Here is a 15,819-nt window from a genome sequence, read left to right as displayed (position 1 = left end):
CACTTCAGCCTTCAAAATCAGCCTCTCTTAGTGGTAGGGCTTTGATACCGTGTTAAGATTTGCGTGGTGGGGGGACTTGCTTGAGCTGCTGCGTCAAACACACACTATATACACAAGAGGAAGCTCACTTAAGAAAACAAGAAGAGAAATGGAGGCCAAAACGTTTTCTTATTGATTTCTTCTTCTTCTTTCACACACTATACAATATACACAAAGTATAAATAATATACAACATAAAGAAAAGTGGCCTTCTAAGTCAAACAGTGTATAGCAGACTACACTAATCAACTGGCACTATATATTTGCCAGATGTAGATAGGTGTAACAAACTAAATATAATAAGTGATAAGTCAGTGGCCATGTGAGTATCATAATGACCACCAATGTGCTAAGTGTAGATGTGCGAACCCATCTAGCCAAGTGGTCCATCATCAATGTCTGCACGTGTTGAGCTTGCCATCTCAACATGGTTGTGTTGTTTGCATCAAAATGACCACTTACAATCCTTCAATATGCTTCTTATAGCATATCCTCAATTTCATGCTTACATAAGCATCTCTTAAGAAGAAGAAGAACAAGAACAAGAAGGTGAATCATGCCTTTTCAATGTGTTTAATGTCATCTATCCAATCAGGTGTTAGATCTATCATAAATAATTGAGCCTCTTGTTATGTTTTGAATAAATGAGCATTTAGAATCTGAATCATCAATCCGAGTTGCTTTCTCTCCACTCGTTATGCATGATATGTGATTGGTAATGAAAGCTTTCACAGGATCACAAAAAAGTTGAAGTTCATGGCTTATTCACCAAACATAAAAGTGTTTTCATGGTCTATAAAGAAGGTGAATAGTGTGGCCAATAAGTAGTAGTGAAACTTCTTAACGGCCTACACCATTGCTAACCCTTCAGTTTCTATTGTTGAATAATTCATTATCACCTAGGTGAGTTATCTCTTGGTGAAACTCGTAAGGAAGTCCATGTTTTCTTCACTAGCTTGTCATAACACAACTCCAATTGCTATTTTTAAGGCATCAATATGTACATGGAAAGTTGTCCAAATTGGGGCCCATAAGATAGGGGCAATCATTAGAGCCTTTTTAAGTGCTTCATATGAAGCTCCATTCCCTAACCAACAGCTTGTAAAATGATCTCATTGTCATGATGTAATTAACCACAAAGCAACAATAATTGTTAACTGCAAGAAGAAGCCAAGGAAAGAAAGCTAGTAAATTTTTTGTCAAATAGCAAATTTTGTAACACTTTTATGCTATTATTTTCATGAGAGCCGAGTTGTCTTTAATCCAAATTATATTTAGCGGCTAGCACCTTGATCACAACTTGTATCCAGTTTGTTTTTTAATCAAGACTAAGGTTCAATTGCATGTAAAAAGAGTTATGACAATCTAGAAAGACCATAAAATATGCCTAAGGGGGATGAAGAAAACCCTAGCCTTATTTCTCATGTGTTCAAAGGATAAGAAAGAATAGAACAAGCTATTCACGTGTGTGTACATTTTGTGTACTTACCTTCTTACTTTTCATTGTGAGAGAGAGAGAGAGTGAATGAGAATTTGAGAGTTGAGATAGAGTGAGAGTGTGAGGATGAGGGACCATGTGGATGAAGTCTCATTCTTCGTTCTCTTGAGCACTCTCTCATGCCTATGCTCATGTTTCTTCCTTGGATACTAAGGACCTAGAGGGTTGAGAATGAAAGGAGCACACTCATGGATCGTGGAGCTTCGCAATAGTGTCCTTCATGCTTGAAGGAAGGCCACGCAAACTCACTACATGTGAATCTTAGTAGTCGTGATGCATGCAAGAGGCTAGGTGAGAGATAGCCACTATGCTTTGTGGTTGAACCTCTTGAATGCATAAGAGGATGTCCAAAGTCCCATTGTTAAGGTTGTGAAACACAGTATTTTGGTTTCGTCTCCGAGAACAGGAGACATCACCCGCATAGTCACTTGCATGCTTTGTGTAAAGGAATATGAGGGGTGCACAAAAACCAACTGCAAGACATGTGCGCAATAGCTAGTACTACACATATTCGAATGATTGCAAGAGGAACTTTTCTTTTTTAACTTGGATGTGTAATCAAACTTAGAGAGATCATCTGTATTCACATGTGTAAGTTCATTGTGTGGGATGCATATAATGTTATCACGGAATGAAAAAATGATGGAATGTATAAGTACTAACAAAATATTAGTGAGTTTGGGAATCTCCCAATTTGCATTTTTTGAATACTAAAAAGGCGGCACCCGGATAACATACCCATAAGTTTCTCAAAACTCTATGAAGTGACTTATCATTGGAAAGCACTTGAAAAATGGAATCTATTGAGATATAGAGCGCTCGATTTGGAGTTATAGTGTTCAAATTATGACAAATCTAAAGATTTGACCACATGTCCCAAACTTATGGGAAATTCCCATATTTCCCAATATGGTGTTTATTGGAATTGTTTAATTCAAATTTACTCATGAACCTAATGAGTGCTTGTTGAAAAGAAATATATTTGCGTTACGTATGAAAAGCGAGAAATTGGGAAAATGGATGCATAGCATGATTTCATGGGGGCAAAAGTAGTGGTATACAAGTAAGGCACTCATAGGGGAGGAGGGTAGTAAGTGAAGGAAAGCTAGTCTTCACTAAGGAATGGGTTCTAATGGATCTTGTTTTTCATGTTGATCGACCGTGACAAGGGAAAGAATAATAGAAGGAAAATGCCAAAGCAAGGAAGAAAAGCGGGAATATTGGCAAGCGTAGCTTTCTGTTTTGCCCCTAGTATTCTCAATTGCCATCTTGTCCTCGTGCTCTCCTCCTGACTACTGCTGGGAGAATTATAGGCGCCTGCGCCGCTCGCGATTTATCTGGGTTTATGCTGGTCATGATATGATCGACACGCACATCTACTTCTCCATTTTTGCCACGATGATCCATCCAGCAAGGCATCAATAGTAATCATCGATCCCTTCGCTACCCACATGTACAAATCAAGCATGCTCTTGCTCTTGCTCTTGCTCCTCCTCCAGAGGGCGCGACAAGCTGAAGCTGCCAGCAACAATCCTGATTCCTGCTGCCAACCTTTTGCAACAGCAAGGTAGCCCACTCTCTACACGCAACACATTTAATCCGCCAGAAATTCATCTCTTCTCTTTGCTCCCGCAATTCAGCTAACAACAGCAGCTCCGCCATAGCCCTTTGCAGCTCCCCTCAGTACTGCCCAGAAGGTGCTGATACTAGACCTGCAGCTTCTTGCTATCCATGTTTATATAGCAGCTGCAACAAGCCGCGACTGCTGTAACTGTTCATGATCATGTGCTTTTCCTGGTCTTGCTTTCCTCTTGCCGGTCCTACCCACATCAGCGCTCTCTGATATCCATGTATTGATCGAACAACAGCCCACATGATCAGGGCTCTCCGCTACCCATAGGCTCTCTAGCAATATCATCACCAGCCCCCCCTTCTCCTCTATCATCTCTCTTTAGGAATAATTTATGGCCCTTTGACATTGAAACCTTCATTACCTCTTAAGGTTGACAATGGTTTTTAGCTTATGCATGCACATGTGATCCTTGGAATAGCCGGATCCTCCCACCTATGCCTGTAGGTACAACCTCTATGTCCTACCAACAAACCTCTCTCCACCCACCTCTATGTGTATGGGCGCATGTGTTTGATATAAATTTTCCCTCACATAAAAAAGAATCATACAGGATTATTGAAACATTAATAAATCAGCATAGTTTCAATAACTAATTCAAAGATAACTAATAAGGTTAAAAGTACAAAAACGAGAAAATAATAAAAAATTAGTTACACTAAAAAATAATCCATATGACAAACAAAAGTATAATTTGTCCTTTGGAATGTATCTAAATAATTTTCCATAAAGTATACGTCAAAAATTGTCAAACTTTGTCAAAGGGGAGTTCCTAAGAGTAGTCTTTCTAGGTGTGAGTAGGTGAATGGTCCAAATGTTACTTCCATCCATACAAAAGATGAAAGGAAGAACCTTACCATCCAATGCATATTACAGGTGTCATCACAGGACTCAGTTGTCATCCCGATTACACTTACAAATATGCTAGAAAAAAACCAAAACCTAAGGACTATGTCAACGAAACTAGAATATTACAAGAGTATCCATATAGTTATAGGTAAACCAAAATACATAACAGCTTTAAAGTGGCAAAACTAATGCTCTATTATAGATTAAAAGAAAGACTAACCAATACTCCATGAAAAGACAAATTGAATCCATAGTTATAGTGTTATCACTAATATTCAACCATGTAAATGATATAACATCTCAACAAAGTATACGCCAATAAAGTAAATTGCTTAGAGAAATGCTAAATTATTGAGACAAGGCTAGTTATACTCATAGGAACTAGGCTTAAGACTATTGGTTCATAAACCTATGATAGCATAACATGCTCATGTAGGGTAAACTATGCATTGGGATAAAAACTAGTAGGGTACATAGTGGTTAGGGATTATAATAATACCACAAAATCACTTTGGGTTGTTTTTCAAATATAAAGTCAAATTCAATATGTCACTAAGACTTGTCAATAAGCAAGTAACCCTGAAGCATCCTTCTTGAAAAAGCTTAATTAAGTCACATGACACGTATATGATTAAAACATTAGATGAACCACAATGATATCACAACTTTAAAAATAGATTATTACTTTACTACTATGAAAACTAGATCTCACTAGGCAATTACCAATGAATCTATTTATGTCATGATCATAAATGCATTTTCTTTGCATAATCATCATTTATACATTCTTTATATGACATTATCAAAAGGCATGGACATCAAGATCACCATAGCTTGATAATGAGTCCTCAAAGAAAAGCAACAAATAAGTGGGAGAGGTATAAGCTCAAAACTCACTTTTATGCTACCCTTAATATGATGTGCTTTAAAAATGCAATACATGTTCAAGTGCTAGCCTCATGGGGACTATTAGCACACTATTTGGTGGAACAAAAAGCTAATAATTAGTGTAAGCTTATCGAACACTAGCCATTTTAGTTAGAGCTATGTTATATTGCCACAAAAGTCATGTATAGAACAGAGCATTTGATAATGTTTACTAGGGCACCTATTATGATTCCATAAGTTGATGCAAAATTTGCAGATATAGCTCCTTGTGGAAGTGGATATGGTCAAGTCAACATCAAGGTTCCACCAAAGGTATGCTATCATGGAAGCTATTAAAGTTGAAATGATCAATTTATGGTATTTAAAAGTAGCATCCCTTTAGTTCCATAGGTTATGTATAACTAGCTTATAGGGTATTTTTGAGACCCAAAATATGAGCCTAATAGCTCTTTTTCTAGTGCACTATCTTGGCTATATGTTTAGGTATCTTGACATGCACCAAGACAACACTTAAACTTTTAAGGAACTCCTATGAATGCTAAATTTAATGTCAACACCAATAAATCAAATCACTAATCAAAGGTGCTTCATTGTCCAACATCCGTGAAAGTTGTAGCTTCAATAGTATATAGTAGTAGATGTAATTGGCGGACTTAACTACACTAATGACAACCATTAGTATTTGACTAACTAAGCATTTATTCTTACCATACAATCATGCTATGCAATCAAGATATCATTATAGAATATAAGCTTGCAACTATGAATTATGTTGTAAATCATGCTTGTCATGGCAAATGCAAATCTGACAACTAACAACTATATCCAACATCTTTAATGCAAATCCAATCACTCAGAGGGTGTCATCAGTGATACCCCATAAAAGGTAGAAGGTGACGACATGTGTTGGTAAGCCCTATCACACGATCTACCAAGTATTTTGGATCTGTACATATTATGTACCACACACAAAAAATAGCCATAGTTGTGAGGACCGATTATAAGAAATGTGCCAACCATAAAGAGGAACTTTGTTATCATATGGATTATGACAACCCTATCAACATCATGAGGGATATATCATGCATATAACATATTATACTAAGTAAGAAAATGTAAAATTAGACTTGGTACGTTGATGTTGAGAAGGATTCCATGCTTTGTTTTGTAGAGAGAGCAATTAGATTAAATCCATTCCCATAGCTTTAATCCAACCCTAAAGGGTGTGCTGTCCTTAAGATTAATAAGAAAACAAGTGTTTTTGTACATTTATGTTTATACCGTGCAAGAAAGTACACCAGCTAATGCATCCGTTTAGGCTTGGAATATAGCAACATCATAGGCATTTCACCATGTCATAGCAACTAGAATTCTGGAATTTTGCCAGTGAAGAGTTATTATCTCACCTACAAGTTCTTGGCCCAGGGAATGTGACATGGTCCCATTGTTCATCTACGCTCGCTAATAGGTAGGGATTGATCCTACACTTTTCTGTGCTAAACAAAGGAAAACAACACCCATCATAGAATACCAAATACTCACTATGTTACAGTCTAGCTTTAAGGGCTAGTGACAATTGCACCCAAGCATTCATTAGTTGCAAGTGAAAGGGGGTGTGAGTAGGTGTGTATATGCCTACATGCATATGTGAGTGTGAGTTTAAGTGTCTCCCATAAGGGTCAAAGCTACACCTATATATTCCACTTTAGGACCCATGTATACCCTTTATCAAAGGCTCACTATAGAAAAGAAATTCTTAAATAACATTGGCCATGTGACACAAACATACCCCATTATTACAATCATCTACTATATTATTGCAATTTACAAAGCTCTAAAGTATTATCAAAACAATTGTAATCATCATCTAGCATATGTGCATGTTGGTGATACATTGCACAAAAGTATATGTGGAGTGTGTGATTGTGGTCTTTGTGTATACGTGTGTGTTTGTTTGTAAAGTAAAGACCAAAAATTTTAATATAAAGATTATTATATTGGAGAGAGAGAGAGAGAGAGAGAGAGAGAGAGAGAGAGAGAGAGAGAGAGAGAGAGATGTGTGTGTGTGTGTGTGTGTGTGTGTGTGTGTGTGTGTGATAGAAGAAATCAATGCGTGTGTGCACATGGGGTGGAAAGGAAGGGGGAAACAATGGAAAAGATAAGGTGTTTATAACATGTGAGAAAAATAAATTACATATAGCCATTTGTGTATGTGTACCTATGTGTGTTCAATATAAAATTCCCTTCATTAAAAACCATATTTTTTAAAGAAAAAGTAAGACTAAAAAGAAACCTACATTTTCAAAGAAAATGACCATAGATATAAAAATAGGAGAAAATGACTTGTAGATTTAAAGGAGTTTTCTCAGTTTCCAACAAAGTGTTCATAAAGAAAAGAAAAAGTCTTCGTCTTCTTTTATTCCATCAAAGAGCCTTGGGTTGCTATCTACAAGCAACAACTATTTGTATCACAAATCTAAAGTTTATTCATGCATCAATCCATAAAACTCATTGGGTAAGAACCTAGTTCGACATTATGGGACTACATGTGTCAACATCTTTAGACACTTGTTATTGATGTCCACAGTAACATTAATTACAAATTCTAGCAAACCCTAGACTTTAAGTAAACTTCAAATAATACAATCTAAGGTAGTTGTAATATAACCACTAGCTACAAATGTTGCAACATAAAGTGTTTGAATCAAACTTTCTAAAATACTTCATAAATTTTTTGCACCAATCACAAAAATAATAATAATAGGACACTCATAGTACCCACTATAGTTAGCATTATGTACTACGTTTTTTTATGTAATCATTAGCCTTTACCATGTAAGGAGGCATATTTAGTTGCCATTACTCTAGATATCTAAAGTGTATAAATAACTATGTATTTGCCTCAAAGTATGCAATAGAATAGCTTACCTACTTGATGTTATGGAGGTATTATCCATTTGATACAAGTTAATAGTTATGAAACTATTTTCTCTTATGGTTGTTCATAATATCCATATGAAATTACTTTCCCGTACAACCTCCAATTTCCTTAAGGCTATCAAAGGAGCATTATCCATTCATTTTTTAAAGCACCAAGGGAACATAGTGTTACCCTATCTATTTTGCTAGCTTATAGTATGAAAAGTAAATCCATGAGATCAAAGGCAAGTAGTTAGTTTACTCCACCAATTTTATTGTTAAGAGTTAGATTTTTCTACTAAGGTATACCTAAGAAAAATGCATATGCTATTTTCCTCAACATTGCTAGAGAAGCCATCAGAGATGGAGTACTATCAAGGAAAACCTTATGTTTGTAGCTTCCTACACCCCTAGTGGGGCAAGTAAAGAACAATTCTATTTTTATTGATCATGTAGAACATACTATAGAATATGTTGCAATTCGCAATCAAACTCATTAGAGTCTTTAAAATAAGTCATACATAGCCATTACTCATTAATTTGCAGTAATTACAGCAAATACATAATTTCAAATTGTTGACTAATAACTAGAGTATTGAATACATTCCATGGAGAACTTAGTTGCAACTTCTAATTTTCTCTAGCTAATCTCTAGCTTAGCAAGGCCATAGACATGCAGGTAAGTAATCTCAAACTACTAGTCAATACTTATGGCATTACATAGGATCAAATTCATACCTTGGAGAGAAAAAATGGGGCAACCTCTAGCAACATGCATGCTTAACAAAGCAATCTCTTTCAATATTATAGCAACCAAATGCTTATGTTTTACATTATGATGTCATAGTAAAAATCCTGCAAAATAGCCATTGCAATCTCTAATTTTATTTTGGCTTATAAAAAGACTATCAACCATCCATTACAGTAGTCTAAGGGCTATTAGTGGTTATAAAATCAAATTGATGATTAAGTGAAGACCCAGTTTATGCTTAAATTGGTCATGCAAAACATGATGCATGCTGTAACACTCAATTTTGTATAAATCAACTGGAAAACAAATCTATTTCTAATTATTATGTAGGCAAGTAATCTCACGCTATTAGTTAATACTTATGACTTTATGTGGTATCGAACTCATATCTTGGAGAGAAGAAATGGGGCAACCTCTAGCTACATGCTAGATTCAAAAAGCAGACTCTTTCAATAGTATAGTAACCTCTTGCAAAATGGCCAAAGCAATCTTTGATTTTATTTTGGCTAACATCAAGGCTATCAACCACTCATTTTAGCCATTTAAGGGCTATTACTAGTTATAAAATCAAAGTGCTGATTAACCAAAGCATCATACTAGTCATAGATACCATTTAGCTTCTAATTACTTTAAGTCATTAAATGTTCATGGAAGATATTGCTGAATTCGGTGATAAATCAATTATAGCATGAGGATATTTGATATTATAGATTTTTTACCTCCCATTGGGCCAGTAAGCCACATGTCTATTTTGCTTGCCCAAAGCATGTAAAGATATTCGTGAGATAAGAGGTAGGTGGATAGTTTTCTCAACTCCCTTGTTAGGAAGAAGATCTCCATACTAAATTATCCCCATACTTTATGTAGGGTCTATTTACCTCAGGCCTACCAGAGAGACCACCAAGGATTAATATCATGGAATAGTATTAGGGAAAACCTAGTTTTTGCTTACACTAGTCATGCAAAACATGCTCCAACAATCACTTTTTTATAAATCAAGTGGACAACAAATTTGTTTGTATTGATTATGCAGAGCATATACTAAAGTTTATGACCATGTAGCCATTAAACAAAAGACTTAATTTGGAATTCACAATGTTGTATAAGAAGTTAATTAGAAACGTTATTCTTATTTCAAATTCTTTTCACCCACTCTGCTTATGTAGAATATGATCTTGCAACTACTAGTGATTACCATAGAGAGGTCATTAAGGATTTAGTTTTCACAAACTTTAGGTCATTACACGTTCATTATAGTATTTTAAGGACAAATAGTGGTTCTAAAATCAAATTGCTAAATAACTAATTCTACACTTTAAGACACATATACCATTATGTTTTTAGTTACTTCAAGTCATATGCTGAATTAAGTGCCTGATTGCAACCGAAGGGTATTTTACATTACAAATTTTATGTCCCTCATTTGGGCTAGTAAGCAACATATCTTCTTTGCTCATTCAAAGCATATAAGTATATCCATGAGATAGGAGGCACATAAGCATTTTTCATAACTAAAGTATGCCCATACATTATGCATGTTCTATTTTGCTCAAGGATGCTAAAGAGGCCACCAAAGGCTAATATCATGGAATATATCAAGGCAAACCTAATTCTTGCCCAATAATTTTTCTCAAACTGATCATGCAAATTGTATTACAAAACAAAGTGTAATTTTTATATAAATCAACCAGAAAGACTATGTTGTAGATGATCTCACCCTTACTAAGACAAGTAGACTACAATGCAATTGGTTATGCATAATATATTGCATTACTGAAATACCACAAGGACTTAGTTTGCAATTCTTAATGTTTCATAGAAAAACAAGTAGAAATGATATTTGTATTGCAATTGTTTTTCAACCCTTGTAGGGCATCAATCCTACTTTTTATTGATCATGCAAAACATGATCATGCTGCTCTACTCGTTACCATAGATTTAATTTTCACATACTTATGGGCTACCGATCAAATGTTGTGTGATCAGAGATATTATGCTATTCCTAATATCTTGAGGCTTGATGAAAGAACATTATTTAATCATCTTGCAAAAAATAAAAAAATTTATCGAGTTTGTTGATCCACCAACTATAGCATGACATAGGCAACATAAACTCAATTCCCAACCTAATTGCTTGATGATGCTATCAAAGCCATATCATAGTTGTGCTTGAAGACAAAGACTGCTACAGAGATTTGTGACAGTAGGCTGCCCTTATGATTCTTCCTAGATGAGTCTCCTTTTAAAGTTGCAATAAAAAATGGAGCAATGAAGGTCTAGTAGAATCTGATATGTCAGGGAAGCAAGAATCCACCCAAAGGTGGTGCGCATAACATAGGTAGAAGGGGTGAAGAAAGGAAAGTTGTTTTGAGAGAAAACATCCATCTTTTGCTCTGTGTGTGTGTGTGTGTGTGTGTGTGTGTGTGTGTGTGTGTGTGTGTGTGTGTGTGTGTGTGTGTGTGTGTGTGTGTGTGTGTGTGTGTGTGTGTGTGTGTGTGTGTGTGTGTGTGTGTGTGTGTGTGTGTGTGTGTGTGTGTATGTGTGTGTGTGTGTGTGTGTGTGTGTGTGTGTGTGTGTGTGTACAATTGTAAATGTGTTTGTGTATATGTGTGTGTGATTTTCATTTGTAAGTGAGAGAACTCTCACATTACCATTAGGCTGTAAGCAAGAATCCATGCCCTAGTTAATAGCAATGGCTAGAAATTGTCTATTGTGATGTATAAAGCAATGATTAATTGTTTGATTTACAAGCTCATGAATTTTTACTTTTTACTAAACTTGTCAGGTCCTCTAATTTATGCAACAAGTGATCTTTCAACATATGCACTAGGGGGTCTACAGCAACATGTGTAGTAGGCAGTCCAATAGCAACAATATTGAATGGTGGCACAAATTATTGGCTATACTAAGGTATTTCTCTGCTACTAACTAATGTTGGGGGTAAAGGCACCTATGCCTCGCCGCCCATGTATTACTACATTTACAGTACCCACACCTGCACACTGTAGGCAGTGTGCACCCATCACTATCACTTCATTCTTTATTCTTTCAGTGACATTTGAATAAAGGGAAGGCTAGTCACACGTTGTGACTATTGGAGTTCCCACATTGTGTGTGTCTCTCTCTCTTGCTCTTGCTCCTTCCATCATAGCTCTCGTTCCCACTCTTGCTTCCACTTCAGGGCTCATCTCCCTTCAACTGATATCAAAGCCTTCTTCTTCACAAGCTCAAGCTTGGTCCGCCACATTTAGCATTCATTTGAATACCTACAACTTGGTCTTCACTCTTCGCAGTCACCATAGCCACACCTTCGAGCTTCCGGTTGGTCTCATCCCTCTCGGGCTCGCATTGGGGCTTCTTGGGCAACCCCATAGTATTCATTTGAAGGTATTGGAGCTCTCCTTTGTTGCTTTACTTTAGTTCACATGGTATGAACAAAGGGCAACCATGCCTCTTGCTTTTGGTGAAGCATACAGCTTCCTTGGGTCCTTTGGTACCCCCACACCTAGTCGAAGCTTTGTTGCAGCTCCCTAGCCCCTCCAGGAGTAAAGGTACCATTAGTGTGTTGGTCACAAGTCAAGTTTCAGCTTCACCTTGGTCCAAAGCAACTATCTCAGGCCTTGGGCACTTGAAAAGGGTTCATCTAATGCATAGAAACATGCCTAGAGCTTGGCACTGAAGGCTTTCATCATTGGCATTAGGTTTGGACTGATACACATCAATTCCAAGACTATTATAACAATCCACATGCACTTCGCAGGTAGTATTACATTAGCATTTGATGTTTCTGCTTGGTTGGCACTAGTTGTTGATGCCATTTGGTACCCAATTGATGCCCAAATGTCAGGGAATGCTATGCATATGTTATGGGAATGATTTGGAGCTGATTTTTTCCTTGTTTTATCTAAGTTTAGTAGTGATTTTACTGTAAAATATTACACGGCGCAGCGAACAGAATCTGAGAAAGAGATAGAGAGTACACAACAGATAAGAGGAGAATCAGTAAATTCTTTAACTCCAAACAACTGATACAAAGATGGCTCTGTCCACCCGTGCGCTTCCACTGTGTGAAGCTTAGATGGCGATCTAGACAGAAGATAGGTGAAGAGCTTAAGGCTAGCTGGAACAACAACTCTGACTGGGTGAAAGATAAGTGTAAGATGGCTGCGAAGGGGTTTAGCTTTTATAGCCCGCGAAGGTCGTTAGGTCGGCCTGCTGACCGACCTACCATATGAGCCTCCACTAGTCGGCCAGGGAATATTCCAGGGAATATTCCCTTTACCATCGGGCCGGGGGCGCTGCCCCCGGACCCCCGCCAGGGGGGCCGCTGGCCCCCCTGGGACCCCCCAGCCAGGGGCCGCTTCCGCGGCCCCCGGACCCCACAATAGGGGCCCCTTTTAACTCCCTTACCACGCAACTCAATGCAATGTACCTCGAGTTGCTACCAGCTTAACCACTCCGTCTAACCCAAAGATTAGACCCACAACAGTCACCTTTTTGCCATCCGGTCACATAGACCTCATCTGATATACAAGTCAGGACTCAACCAATGTCCGGGCTCACATTTGGCTTCTCCTCATAATGGGGGCCTTACAACTTTGAGCACCATGGATCATTGGTAGCACCTAATGAGGGTGGTGCATTGATCATATCTAACACCCCCCCTCAATGTCCACCCATAGGTGAACTATCTCCTTGGCCCAATGCCGAGTCTTTGAAGATGAACTTGAAGCAGATCCTTCGTAAGTGCTTTGGTGAAGATATCTGCTCCATTCTCCTCTGTTGGACAGTAGACCAATTCCACTATCCCATCCTCCATCAAATCACGCACATAGTGATACTGGATCTCTATATGTTTGGTGCGTGCATGAAACACTGGATTTTTGGCAATGGCGATGCAACTCTGATTGTCACATCTCAGCACAGTTGGTTCTTCATCCTGCACTCCCATATGCCATAGAATCCTTCTCAACCATACGGCCTCACATGCAGCAAAACAAGCTGCCTTGTACTCTGCTTCGGTAGAAGACAATGCCACTGTTGGTTGCTTCTTACTAATCCAAGAGAAAATTCCTGAACCCAAAGAGAAACAATAACCAGAAACTGACTTCCTGGAATCAATGTCTCCTGCCCAATCTGAGTCACAGTTCCCCACAAGAGAAGTTCCGAAACTGTATGTGATACCATAGTCAAGAGTTTTCTTCAAGTATCTGAGCACCCGCATCCCAGCCTTCCAATGACTCTCATGAGGTTTGTTTGAGAACCTGCTCAAAACACCAACAGCAAAACTGATATCTGGTCTGGTGTTACACAAGTAGATTAGACTGCCGACCAACCTCCTATACCTCCCAATGTCTGCTAGTGCTGATGTATCCTCAACGGATAACTTTACATTCACCTCCATAGGTGTAGCTATCTCCTTGCACTCGGTCATGCCAAATGCCTTCAAGATCTCCCATGCATACTTCTTCTGAGAGATGAAGATCTTTCCTAGCTCTTGCCAGACTTCAATCCCCAAACAATAGTGCAGCAAGCCCAAGTCTGTCATTTCAAACTCAGAACTCAAAGCCTTTCGAGTTTGGTTGATCATATCTTCATAGTCACCTGTAATAAGAAGGTCGTCCACATATAGGACAATCACTGCAGACTTTTTACCATCCCTGTAAACATACAAGTTAGCATCTGAGGCACATCTTTTGAAGTTTAGGTTTAAAAAGAACCTATCTATCCGCTGGTACCATGCTCTGGGGGCTTGTTTCAGCCCATACAATGCCTTCTTCAGTTTACACACTTTGTTCTCAGAATGGGGGGCCTCAAACCCTGGTGGCTGAGCCACGTACACCTCCTCCTTGAGGTCACCATTTAAGAACGCTGACTTAACATCCATTTGGTACACTGGCCACTTCTTGTGGGCAGCCACTGCAAGTACCGTGCGAATAGTGGTCATTCTGGCAGTTGGGGCAAATGACTCTTGAAAATCAAACCCTTCAACTTGTGAAAATCCTTGGGCAACGAGTCTAGCTTTGTACTTTTCTAAGGTACCATCAGCCTTGTACTTTACCTTCCAGATCCACTTGGTGCCAATAATCTTCCGCTTTGCTGGCCGATCCACTAGCTCCCAAGTGTCATTCTTCATTATGCTGTCATACTCCGCCTGCATAGCAGCCTTCCATGATGGCTCTGCAAGTGCTTCTTCTAAGTCAGTTGGCTCCTTTACTTCTCTCATAATCTCAACCATCAAGGCCATGTTGACTATGTGAGCAGAAGCCCTCCTTTGCTCCTCTATTCTCTGAGACCTCCTTGGTCCGTCTGCCTTCTCCTCAACAGATGCAGGCATAGGATTATTGTGGTCATAGAGCTGCTTCACCCAGCGCGGCAATGGCTTTTCCGGTGGGGTGATGTCAGGTTGGTGAACTTTTTCCTCATCATCTGAAGATGATGCTTCCTCCTCCTTAAGGATAGGGATAGCTCTCGGGACAGGTTCATAGTGGACTACTTCTTCGCTTGATGATAAAGTGGAAGACCTTGCCTTCTCCTCCTCCACTGTATGCGGCTCCTCCTTGAACACCACATCACGGCTCGCGATGATCTTCTTTGCCTCTTGGTCATATAACTTGTAAGCCTTCTGCTCATCACTATAACCCAAGAAGATACATTTTCTGCTTTTTGGTTGTAACTTGTTTCTCTTCTCATCTGGAACATGTGCATAACATTCACATCCAAAAATTCTGAAATGTGAAACAGATGGTTTCTTACCAGTGTAAGCCTCATGAGGTGTTTTTCCCTTGAGAGCCTTTGTGTAGCTCCGATTTAGAATGTAGACTGCAGTATTAACAGCTTCAGCCCAAAAATGGTTAGGCAATCCCTTGCCCTTTAGCATGCATCTTGCCATCTCCACAATGGTACGATTCCTGCGTTCCACAACACCATTCTGCTGAGGTGTGTGAGGCGTCGTCAATTGTCGCTTGATCCCTTTGCTCTTGCAAAAGCCTTCAAACTCCTTTGAGTTGAACTCACCACCACCATCTGTTCTAAATTTCTTCACACTTTTCCCTGTTTCATTCTCAACAAGTATTAGCCATTCTTTAAACTTACCAAAAGCTTGAGCCTTATCACGAAGGAAGTACACCCACATCTTCCTACTGTAGTCGTCGACAATCAACATAAAATAAGAAGATCCCCCCAAGGCCTGTGTAGGCATCTTACCACACAAGTCAGCATGCACCAACTCTAGAGGAGCATGTG

This window comes from Lygodium microphyllum, chromosome 13 (genome assembly GCF_053477565.2).
Source record: "Lygodium microphyllum isolate KBCC chromosome 13, Lygodium_microphyllum_v1.1.10, whole genome shotgun sequence".
NCBI classification, from domain to species: domain Eukaryota; kingdom Viridiplantae; phylum Streptophyta; class Polypodiopsida; order Schizaeales; family Lygodiaceae; genus Lygodium; species Lygodium microphyllum.
The sequence above is the reverse complement of the archived record's forward strand: the minus strand, read 5'-3'. Positions refer to the sequence as shown.